Below are 10,932 nucleotides of genomic sequence, written 5' to 3' on the forward strand. Positions count from 1 at the left end.
AGCTTTGCGCAGTGGCAGTATCGTAGCCAATGAGGTTTATCCGAGGCGCGATTATTGCTAATTGAAAAACTACAGAGGCAACGTACTCAAAACATGTGATACTAGCACAAACGCAGACATGTAGGTAAATGGAATAGAATAGGTGGACCAGATAAAAGCCTGATCAAACTAGCTATAATCAATTGAATTTTGATAAAGATGCCAGAAATACACATTGGTGATCAGCCTCTTCAACAAATAGTGTTGGCAAAACTGGATACATAGAAGAGTGAAACCTGACTCTAGTTTTCATTCTGTATGGAAAAAAAGTTGCCATTGTATCCAAAGCCATACTAAAGCCCTGAAACCCTGAAGATGATAGCGGAAAAGGGAACTTAAAGACTTGGCTTTGTCAGGATTTTCTTTCTGAGTTGCTCAGAATGCCGAGTGCTCAGGAAATAGTGCCAGCAGATGAAAGAGTGGGGCCCTAGGTTATCAAACAGTTTCTGAACTGCCAAGGACACAGTTAATTGAGTGGCCAGACAATCTACAAATGGGAGAAAAAACCAAACAAAAAGTCAGATGACCTAGTCAGTAATGGGTGAACAAAATGAGCAGAATTTCTTAAAAGATAGACTACAAATGGCCAAAAACATAAGGGAAAAATGCTCAGTTTCACTAGCCATTAGAGAAATGCAAATCTGCCTCACTTCAGTTAGGATGTCAATCATGGAGAAAACAAAGGAGTGCTTGGTGGATATGGGCAGAAGAGAATCCTTAAACCCTGTTAGAAGCCGGTCCAGACACCATGGACGTCAGTATGGAGGCTTCTCAAAAAGCTAAAGGTAAGCATACCACATGACCCAGCTAAACCACTCCTGTACTTAAAGGACTCCAAGTCATCACAGAGACACCGGCACACTGATGTAATTGCAGTACCAGCCACAGCAGCTAAGTTATGGAGCCGTTCTAGATGCTCAGCAATAGAGGAATGGATGAAAAGAATTGTGATATATACAACGGGGCTTTTCAGGCACAAGGGAGAACGAAGTTGTGACATTTGCAAAAAAAACTTTATTAAGCAAATAAGCCAAACTCAGAAGGACACATGTCACATAGTTCTCTAATTTGTGAGTCCTAGATTTTATGTACTTACATAAGATCACGCATGCACAAATGACGTGATAATGAGTGTAAAGCTGTCCTATGGAAGAGAGGATGAGGTGACAGATGGGAGTGGTGTGGGGTTGGAGAATAGGCTCCAAGGATACGATGCACTTGAATGAAGATGGCTTTGTCTAAACCAGTTTAATAAAATAAAAAATTCTAAAAGTCCTGCAGGTAAGGCTGTGGGAGGCTTTAGACAATGATCTTGTTCTCAAGATCTCCCTGAAGGGAGTACGTGTATATGTATCCTCTAAGTGTGTACAAAAGGCAGTATGTACATGTGCATCCTGTAAGTGTGTATAGAAGGCAGTGTGTATATGTATATCCTGTAAATGTGTATAGAAGGAAGTGTGTACTCGTGCATCCTGTAAGCATGTATAGAAGAAGGTAGTGTGCACATGTGCATCCTGTAAGTATGTGTAGAAGGTAGTGTGCACATGTGCATCCTGTAAGTGTGTATAGAAGGTAGTGTGCACATGTGCATCCTGTAAGTATGTGTAGAAGGTAGTGTGCATATGTGCATCCTGTAAGTGTGTATAGAAGGTAGTGTGCACATGTGCATCCTGTAAGTGTGTATAGAAGGTAGTGTGCACATGTGCATCCTGTAAGTGTGTGTAGAAGGTAGTGTGCACATGTGCATCCTGTAAGTATGTGTAGAAGGTAGTGTGCACATGTGCATCCTGTAAGTATGTGTAGAAGGTAGTGTGCACATGTGCATCCTGTAAGTGTGTGTAGAAGGTAGTGTGCATATGTGCATCCTGTAAGTATGTGTAGAAGGTAGTGTGCACATGTGCATCCTGTAAGTGTGTGTAGAAGGTAGTGTGCATATGTGTATCCTGTAAGTGTGTAGAAGGTAGTGTGCACATGTGCATCCTGTAAGTGTGTATAGAAGGAAGTGTGCACATGTGCATCCTGTAAGTGAGTGTAGAAGGTAGTGTGCACATGTGCATCCTGTAAGTGTGTGTAGAAGGTAGTGTGCACATGTGCATCCTGTAAGTGTGTGTAGAAGGTAGTGTGCACATGTGCATCCTGTGTGTATAGAAGGAAGTGTGCACATGTGCATCCTGTAAGTGTGTATAGAAGGTAGTGTGCACATGTGCATCCTGTAAGTGTGTGCAGAAGGTAGTGTGCATATGTGCATCCTGTAAGTATGTGTAGAAGGTAGTGTGCACATGTGCATCCTGTAAGTGTGTGTAGAAGGTAGTGTGCATATGTGCATCCTGTAAGTATGTGTAGAAGGTAGTGTGCACATGTGCATCCTGTAAGTATGTGTAGAAGGTAGTGTGCACATGTGCATCCTGTAAGTGTGTGTAGAAGGTAGTGTGCACATGTGCATTCTGTAAGTGTGTGTAGAAGGTAGTGTGCATATGTGTATCCTGTAAGTGTGTAGAAGGTAGTGTGCACATGTGCATCCTGTAAGTGTGTATAGAAGGAAGTGTGCACATGTGCATCCTGTAAGTATGTGTAGAAGGTAGTGTGCACATGTGCATCCTGTAAGTGAGTGTAGAAGGTAGTGTGCACATGTGCATCCTGTAAGTGTGTGTAGAAGGTAGTGTGCACATGTGCATCCTGTGTGTATAGAAGGAAGTGTGCACATGTGCATCCTGTAAGTGTGTATAGAAGGTAGTGTGCACATGTGCATCCTGTAAGTGTGTGCAGAAGGTAGTGTGCATATGTGCATCCTGTAAGTGAGTGTAGAAGGTAGTGTGCACATGTGCATCCTGTAAGTGTGTGTAGAAGGTAGTGTGCATATGTGCATCCTGTAAGTATGTGTAGAAGGTAGTGTGCATATGTGCATCCTGTAAGTGTGTATAGAAGGTAGTGTGCATATGTGCATCCTGTAAGTGTGTATAGAAGGTAGTGTGCATATGTGCATCCTGTAAGTGTGTGTAGAAGATAGTGTGCACATGTGCATCCTGTAAGTGTGTATAGAAGGTAGTGTGCACACGTGCATCCTGTAAGTGTGTATAGAAGGTAGTGTGCGTATGTGCATCCTGTAAGTATGTGTAGAAGGTAGTGTGCACATGTGCATCCTGTAAGTGTGTGTAGAAGGTAGTGTGCATATGTGCATCCTGTAAGTGTGTATAGAAGGTAGTGTGCACATGTGCATCCTGTAAGTGTGTGTAGAAAGTAGTGTGCACATGTGTATCCTGTAAGTGAGTGTAGAAGGTAGTGTGCACATGTGCATCCTGTAAGTGTGTATAGAAGGAAGTGTGCACATGTGCATCCTGTAAGTGTGTATAGAAGGTAGTGTGCACATTTGCATCCTGTAAGTGTGTATAGAAGGTAGTGTGCACATGTGCATCCTGTAAGTATGTATAGAAGGTAGTGTGCACATGTGCATCCTATAAATGTATTTAGAAGGCAGTGTGTATATGTGCTTCCTGTAAGTGTGTGCAAAAAGTTGGGACAGAGCTGGCTTAGTATTTAAGAGCACTGGCTTCCTTACTAGAGGACACAGCTTTGATTCTCAGAATGTATCTGGAAGCTTACAACGGTCTGCATCTCTAATTTCTGGTTGATCCGTTGCCCTTTACAGCCTCCTTGGTTATCAGGTGATACAGAGATATACATGTAGGCAAAACATTCATACACATAAAAGCAGTGGAATATTTTAAATTATCAAAATAATTTTGAACTATGTAAAAGGATTTGAAATTCCTTAAGGAAACAGTAGCCGGAAAAGTGACTGGAATCTTTTTTTTTAATAGTAAAATGTATGCAGCAAAAGTTGATGGTATTATTGGATTTGTTATCTTTATTTTTCTAAGCATGGCACTGAAGTCTTTAGAGCTTGATCTGGTCATGTGTACATATGCCTACATGGGTAGCTATGGCTGTCTGGGACTGGATTCTACACAGCTATGCAGTGGGCTAGAATGTAGCCCTGGTGACCTTTAGTTGATAGCACTACCTGCTTACAAAAAGGTTAAGCCCATTCATCACATGTTTAGACACTTAGAGTTTTTTTAGGTAAATTGGTAGGAAGTACATAAAAGAGTTCTATTGAAAAGTCAAACAATAAAGAATTGCCTAGAGTGAGCACTGAACTTTCCTTTTATTACAGTGATCCAGATTCTCTCCTTTGAAAAAAGTTTCTTATAGCTGGGTGTGCAGTCTACAAGATAGTTCTGTCTGCATATTGATAAGTTGGTTTGGTTAAAGAAATTTCCTATAATAATATTCACAAATATATGTGATTCTTTGGATTATTTAGTAATAGATATGGGGTGTTTTTCTATTTCAACATTAGAGGTCATTATTTTTAATTGTTTTATACTTAATCAAATATAAAGAAAATATAAGTACAAATGCATCATCTGACCAAGAGAAACTAAAGCACTTCTCTCTTTAATTTCGTAGATTTCCAGTGCTTTCCTTTTATTATTGTTTGATCCCTTGTTTTATTTGTTCTCTGAAATTAAAGTTTGTTTTTTAAGAACGTCTTCCGTCTCTTTCTCTTTCCTACAAGAAACATATTTATGATGGTTGCCTTCATGGCAATTTCCAACCTTGGTTGTCTTAGTTACATGATGAACTGAAGTTGAAGTTTAAAACTAGCTGTTGTGTTGGTAAAGTGCTTGCTGTGTAACCATGAGAACCTGAGTTTGGAGTCGCAGCACTTACATAGGCAGAATGTTGAGGGCTTAGAATCTCAGAGCTAAGAATGTTGAGATAGGAGATTCCCTGAGTCCAGCTTCAACCAAATGAACAAGCTCCAGCGAGAGACACTATCTCAAAAAGTAGGGTGGAGACCAATTGAGGAAGACACCCAAGGGCAACTGAGGTTTGGATGTGTGAAAGTATGCACACAGGTGAACACATGTGAACACACGCAAGTGAACACACACATGTGAGCACACACATGTGAGCACACACATGTGAGCACACACACATATTAACACACACATTCACAAGAGATAAAAAATAAAACACTGTAGCTACTGTGATAAGAACGGGGTCAATCATCAAAATCAGAGATTGATTATTTATGAGTTGCAAATGGAATTAAATAGAAGTCATTGGTGGTTGTTTACTTCTATGTATTAACTGAAAATGTTTTCTTATGTCCTTGAGCTGGCACAAACATCAAGCTTTCAATGAAATATTTATTAAACATTCTTAGGACAAATTAAAAATATTAAGCGGTTATTTTCCCTACGAAGATTAGCATGCTTATAGTTTTTCTTGTTTTAATCTCACCTAAGATTACCTTTTTCCGAATCAACTGTTTGAATCTTGCAAAAATTTTCCCACATGGATTCAAATCCTAATGAATAACTGCTTGGAGTCTCATTAGATTAAAAATAGGAGTTTTTAAAAATTTGATTTCAATACAGTTATTTTATAAATGAGGTCCTCAAACATTCATGTATTATAAACCGTGCCAATTTTTAGAGTTGAAAAAAACTAGTTTCAGATGGTTTCTAAGCAGGTAAGAAACGGAATCGACACACCAATGTGTAAATTTTGAGTAAAAAAAATTCAATGAGTAATTAGAGCATAATACCAAACATGTATGTGTATAGATATGTTACTAAGATGATTTCATTGTGAATGTTCCAACGAAACAGTCACAGATTTTACTAGTCACTTTACCAACAGCTAAAACAAAGGAAATTGATGTTATTGATCACTATTTTGATGTTTATTATAAGCCTATTTGAATATAGGCTTAATCAATGGTACCTTGACCCAAGGCCAATTGTAAAAGAGCTGAGCACCAAATCAATTTAATTCAGCAGTAAAGCAAAATCACGTTTATTTCTCTAAAAAATCTCATGTCAGTATCAATAATTGATGACAGAAAGCAACAAAAATGATTTTATTAGCAGATTTGAGACACATGTAAGAAATAAACAGTGACAACAAAGACCTAAAGATTTATTTATTTATTCCCTTTACATCCTGCTTGAGTGCTAGTATTGAAAAGTCCTGCAGTGTTTTACCATTGATCACAGAACCTCACAGAAGTTTTCTTTGATGTCTGGCCCTGAGTGGTAACTCTAGCTGTATTCTTGTCTTTGATGTATTGCATTGAGTGATGTGCTAAGCGGTTGTTTTAGAAGAGAGACAGCTCATCACAGTAGCTAAGACCCTAGGATTCCATACTTGTGTGAGTCGGTGTTTGACACCCAGCTCTGTCCATACCTCCTCTGTAGCTTTCCATAGCTGCTGATGTCACTCCCATGCCAATGATTCTCTTAGTGTCTTTCTTGTGGATGCTTCTCAGATTTTCAACTTTTATTTTGTTTTTAGTATTTATGATATCAATAAATATTCTGTCTATTTTGGGATATTCTTATTAAACATTATGAGTGTTTAAATTGATTTTCACAGAATAAAAATCGTCTGTAGTCTTTTCACATTTCTCCTTTTGTAGTCTGTCTTTTCCAATCCCATGCTATCCTCTCAAAGCTCTCTAGTATTACGTATAATCTCTTGCTGATTGTGTGATCTCTGGGTTCACCATATTTGATAATCCTCTTGGTTTATCTACAAGTTTCCTGCTCTTTATCCTGATATGTCTGACCCATTTTTCAGCCCATCCAGTGAATAGTTTACTTCAAGATTTCAATCTTTATCTGACATTATTTTCCAATTTGATTTTCTTAAAGCCTCGTTGGAGCTCCTTTTTCTCCACTGATGACTCATTTTGTCCAAAAATTTCCCTATTTTCTGAGATGCTTACAATAACCACCCAAAGGTCCCAGGGTTCTGATCCTAACACCTCAACCTGTTATGATCTGCATCTATTGCTCCTTTCCCCAATATATTCACTTTTAGGCAGTGCCTCATAATTTTTGATGTATTATGCTGCATACTGTGTGTAAGGAAGAAGAAAGGGAGAAGTAGATATGGTCTGTATGGTTTCTGTCCACAGAAGACCTTGCCCTTTTCCTTTGAAAAGAAGCTAGGGAGCAGTGATTTCTTTCCTTGCTTCTTTGAGAAAGGGTCTCTTTGTGTAGCCCAGGCTTTCTTGAACTTGTGGTCATCTGCGTCTACAAAGTATTTAAAAAATGTCATTAGCTGAGTGACTCTTGAGCTGCAGTTTTGTATTAACTCCAGGTCACCTCTGCTTTTAAACTTCTCGTGAGAGCTTTTGATTCTGACTCAGAGTGGGAGTTTGTGGTTCAAGAAGCATAAACCTACTTCTGGTTTCTAGCTGGTGCCAGAACCTCGCTGATTGTGGCCCACAGCTCCCTGCTCCCAAACCCCGTGGGAGAGAGAGTGGAAATGTGGGCAATCCTGAGACTGCAGGGCAGGAAAGACCACCACCTTTGCCCACACCCTTGGCTCAAGAGGAAAGTGTATAGTGCCTCTGGGCACTGGAAGTTAGGAGTAGTCAAGCCTCGGGAGCCCTGCGGTCCAGATTGTGCCCAGATGAGTGGACCCGGTCAGACAGCTCCCTGCACCCAAATCCTGTGGGAGGGAGAGCTAGACCTTCAGAGGGGCAGACACACCTGGGAAACCAGAGGAGACTACTCTCTGCCCACATTTCTGACTCTAGAGGAAAACACCTAGCACGATCTGGGCCCCCTGAGCACACTGACCTAGGAGAAGTAGGGGCCAGGCCCATCAGGTTCCTGCTCACAGGGACAGCTGAAAGCCAGGGGACAGGAATGACTACATGCCTGAGACCAGAACACTGTTCCCAAAACTGGCAGAAAGAAAAAAGGAAAACAGGTCTATAGTATTCCTGACATACAGGTCTATAGGAAGGTCAAGCCACTGTTGGAAATAGCAAAACAAGGTAACACCAGAGACAACGTGATGGCAAGAGGCAAGCACAGGAGCACAAGCAACAGAAACCAAGACTACATGCCATCATCAGAGCCCAATTCTCCCACCAAAGCAAACAATGAATATCCAAACGCACTAGAAAAGCAAGATCTAGATTTTATTTTATTTTATTTTTTTGATTCTTTTTTTCAGAGCTGGGGACCGAACCCAGGGCCTTGCGCTTCCTAGGCAAGCGCTCTACCACTGAGCTAAATCCCCAACCCCAAGATCTAGATTTTAAATCACATTTGATCATGATGATGGAGGACTTTAAGAAAGACATAAAGAACTCCCTTAGAGAAATACAGGAAAACACAAGCAAACAAGTAGAAGCCTATAAAGAGGAAACACAAAATCCCTGAAAGAATTACAGGAAAACACAAACAGGTGAAGGAATTGAAAATGGAAATAGAAACAATAAAGAAAGCACAAAGGGAGACAACCCTGGATATAGAAAACCAAAGGAAGAGACAAGGAGCTGTAGATACACGTATCACCAACAGAATACAAGAGATAGAAGAGGGGCTGGGGATTTAGCTCAGTGGTAGAGCGCTTACCTAGGAAGCGCAAGGCCCTGGGTTCGGTCCCCAGCTCCGAAAAAAAAAAAAAAAAAAAACAAGAGATAGAAGAGAGAATCTCAGGAGCAGAAGATTCCATAGACATCATCAACACAACTGTCAAAGGTAATGTAAAATGGAAAAAGCTACTGGCCCAAAACATACAGGAAACCCAGGACACAATGAGAAGATCAAACCTAAGGATAATAGATATAGAAGAGAATAAGGACTCCCAACTCAAAGGACCAGTAAATTTCTTCAACAAAATCATAGAAGAAAACTTCCCTAACCTAAAGAAAGAGATACCCATAGACATACAAGAAGCCTACAGAACTCCAAATAGATTGGACCAGAAAAGAAATGCATCCCATCACATAATAGTCAAAACATGAAATGCAGAAAACAAAGAATATTAAAAGCAGTAAGGGAAAAAGTTCAAGTAACATATAAAGGCAGACCTATCAGAATCACACACTTCTCACCAGAGATTATGAAAGCTAGACATAGGTCATACAGACCCTAAGAGAACACAAATGCCAGCCCAGGTTACTCTATCCAGCAAAACTCTCAATTAACATAGATGGAGAAACCAAGATATTCCATGTTAAAACCAAAATTACACAATATTTTTCTATAAATCCAACTCTACAAAGGATAATAAATGGTAAATCCCAACACAAGGAAGCAAGCTATGCCCTAGAAAAAGCAAGAAACTAAGCCTTTTGCAACAAAACAAAGAGAAGAGAAGCACACAAACATAATCTCACCTCCAAATAGGAAGATAACAGGAAGCAACAATCACTATTCCTTAACATCTCTCTAAATCAATGGACTTAGTTTCCCAATAAAAAGACACAGATTAACAAACTGGATACATAATGAGGACCCAGCATTTTGCTGTTTATAGGAAATACATCTCAGAGACAAAGACAGACACTACCTCAGGGTAAAAGGCTGGAAAACAACTTTCCAAGCCAATGGTCTGAAGAAGCAAGCTGGAGTAGCCATTCTAATATTGAATAAAATCGATTTTCAACTAAAAGTCCTCAAAAAAGATAAGGAAGGACCCTTCATATTCATCAAAGGAAAAAGCCACCAAGATGAACTCTCAATCCTAAATATCTATGCTCCAAATACAAGAGCACCTACATACATAAAAGAAACCTTACTAAAGCTCAAAGCACACACTGCACCTCATACAATAATAGTAGGAGATTTCAATACCCAACTGTCATCAATGGACAGATCATGGAAACAGAAATTAAACAGAGACATAGACAGACTAACAGAAGTCATGAACCAAATGGAGTTAACAGAAATTTATAGAACATTCTAACCTAAAACGAAGGGATATACCTTCTTCTCCCCACATCATGGTATTTTCTTCAAAATTGACCATATAATTGGTCAAAAAACAGGCCTCAACAGATAAAGAAAGATAGAAATAATCCCATGCGTCCTATCAGACCACCACGGGCTAAAGCTGGTCTTCAACAACAGTAAGGAAAAGAATGCCCACATATACATGGAAGTTGAACAATGCTTTACTCAGTGATAACCTGGTCAAGGAAGAATAAAGAAAGAAATTAAAGACTTCTTAGAATTTAATGAAAATGAAGATACAACATACCCAAACTTATGGGACACAATGAAAGCTGTGCTAAGAGGAAAACTCATAGCTCTGAGTGCCTGCAGAAAGAAACAGGAGAGAGCATATATCAGCGCCTTGACAGCACACCTAAAAGCTCTAAAACAAAAAGAAGCAAATACACCCAAGAGGAGTAGAAGGCAGGAAATAATCAAACTCAGAGCTGAAATCAACCAAGTAGAAACAAAAAGGACTATACAAAGAATCAACAGAACGAGAAGCTGGTTCTTCAGGAAAATCAACAAACTCTTAGCCAGTCTAGCCAGAGGACAGAGAGTGGTCCAAATTAACAAAATCAGAAATGAAAAGGGAGACATAAGTACAGAATGAGAGGAAATTAAAAAAATCATGAGATCCTACTACAAAAGCCTGATATATTCAACCAAACTTGAAATCTGGAGGAAATGGACAATTTCCTAGACAGATACCAGATACTGAAGTTAAATCAGGAACAGATAAACCAGTTAAACAACCCCATAACTCCTAAGGAAATAGAAGCAGTCATTAAAATTCTCCCAACCAAAAAGAGTCCAGGTCCAGATGGATTCAGTGCAGAATTCTATCAGACCTTCATAGAAGACCTCATAACAATACTATCCAAACTATTCCACAAAATTGAAACAGATGGAGTGCTACCAAATTCCTTCTATGAAGCCACCATTACTCTTATACCTAAATCACACAAACACCCAACAAAGAAAGAGAACTTCAGACCAATTTTCCTTATCAATATCGATGCAAAAATACTCAATAAAATTCTGGTAAACCGAATCCAAGAGCACATCAAAACAATCATCC

The 10,932-nt window shown here is 39.4% G+C and overlaps 1 pseudogene; it reads left to right on the plus strand.

Moving 5' to 3' along the window:
• Positions 1-74, plus strand: LOC148003911 (U4 spliceosomal RNA; annotated as a pseudogene).
• Positions 75-10,932: the final 10,858 nt, after the last annotated feature.

This window comes from Rattus norvegicus, chromosome 9, assembly GCF_021556685.1.
Source record: "Rattus norvegicus strain SHRSP/BbbUtx chromosome 9, alternate assembly SHRSP_T2T, whole genome shotgun sequence".
NCBI lineage: Eukaryota > Metazoa > Chordata > Mammalia > Rodentia > Muridae > Rattus > Rattus norvegicus.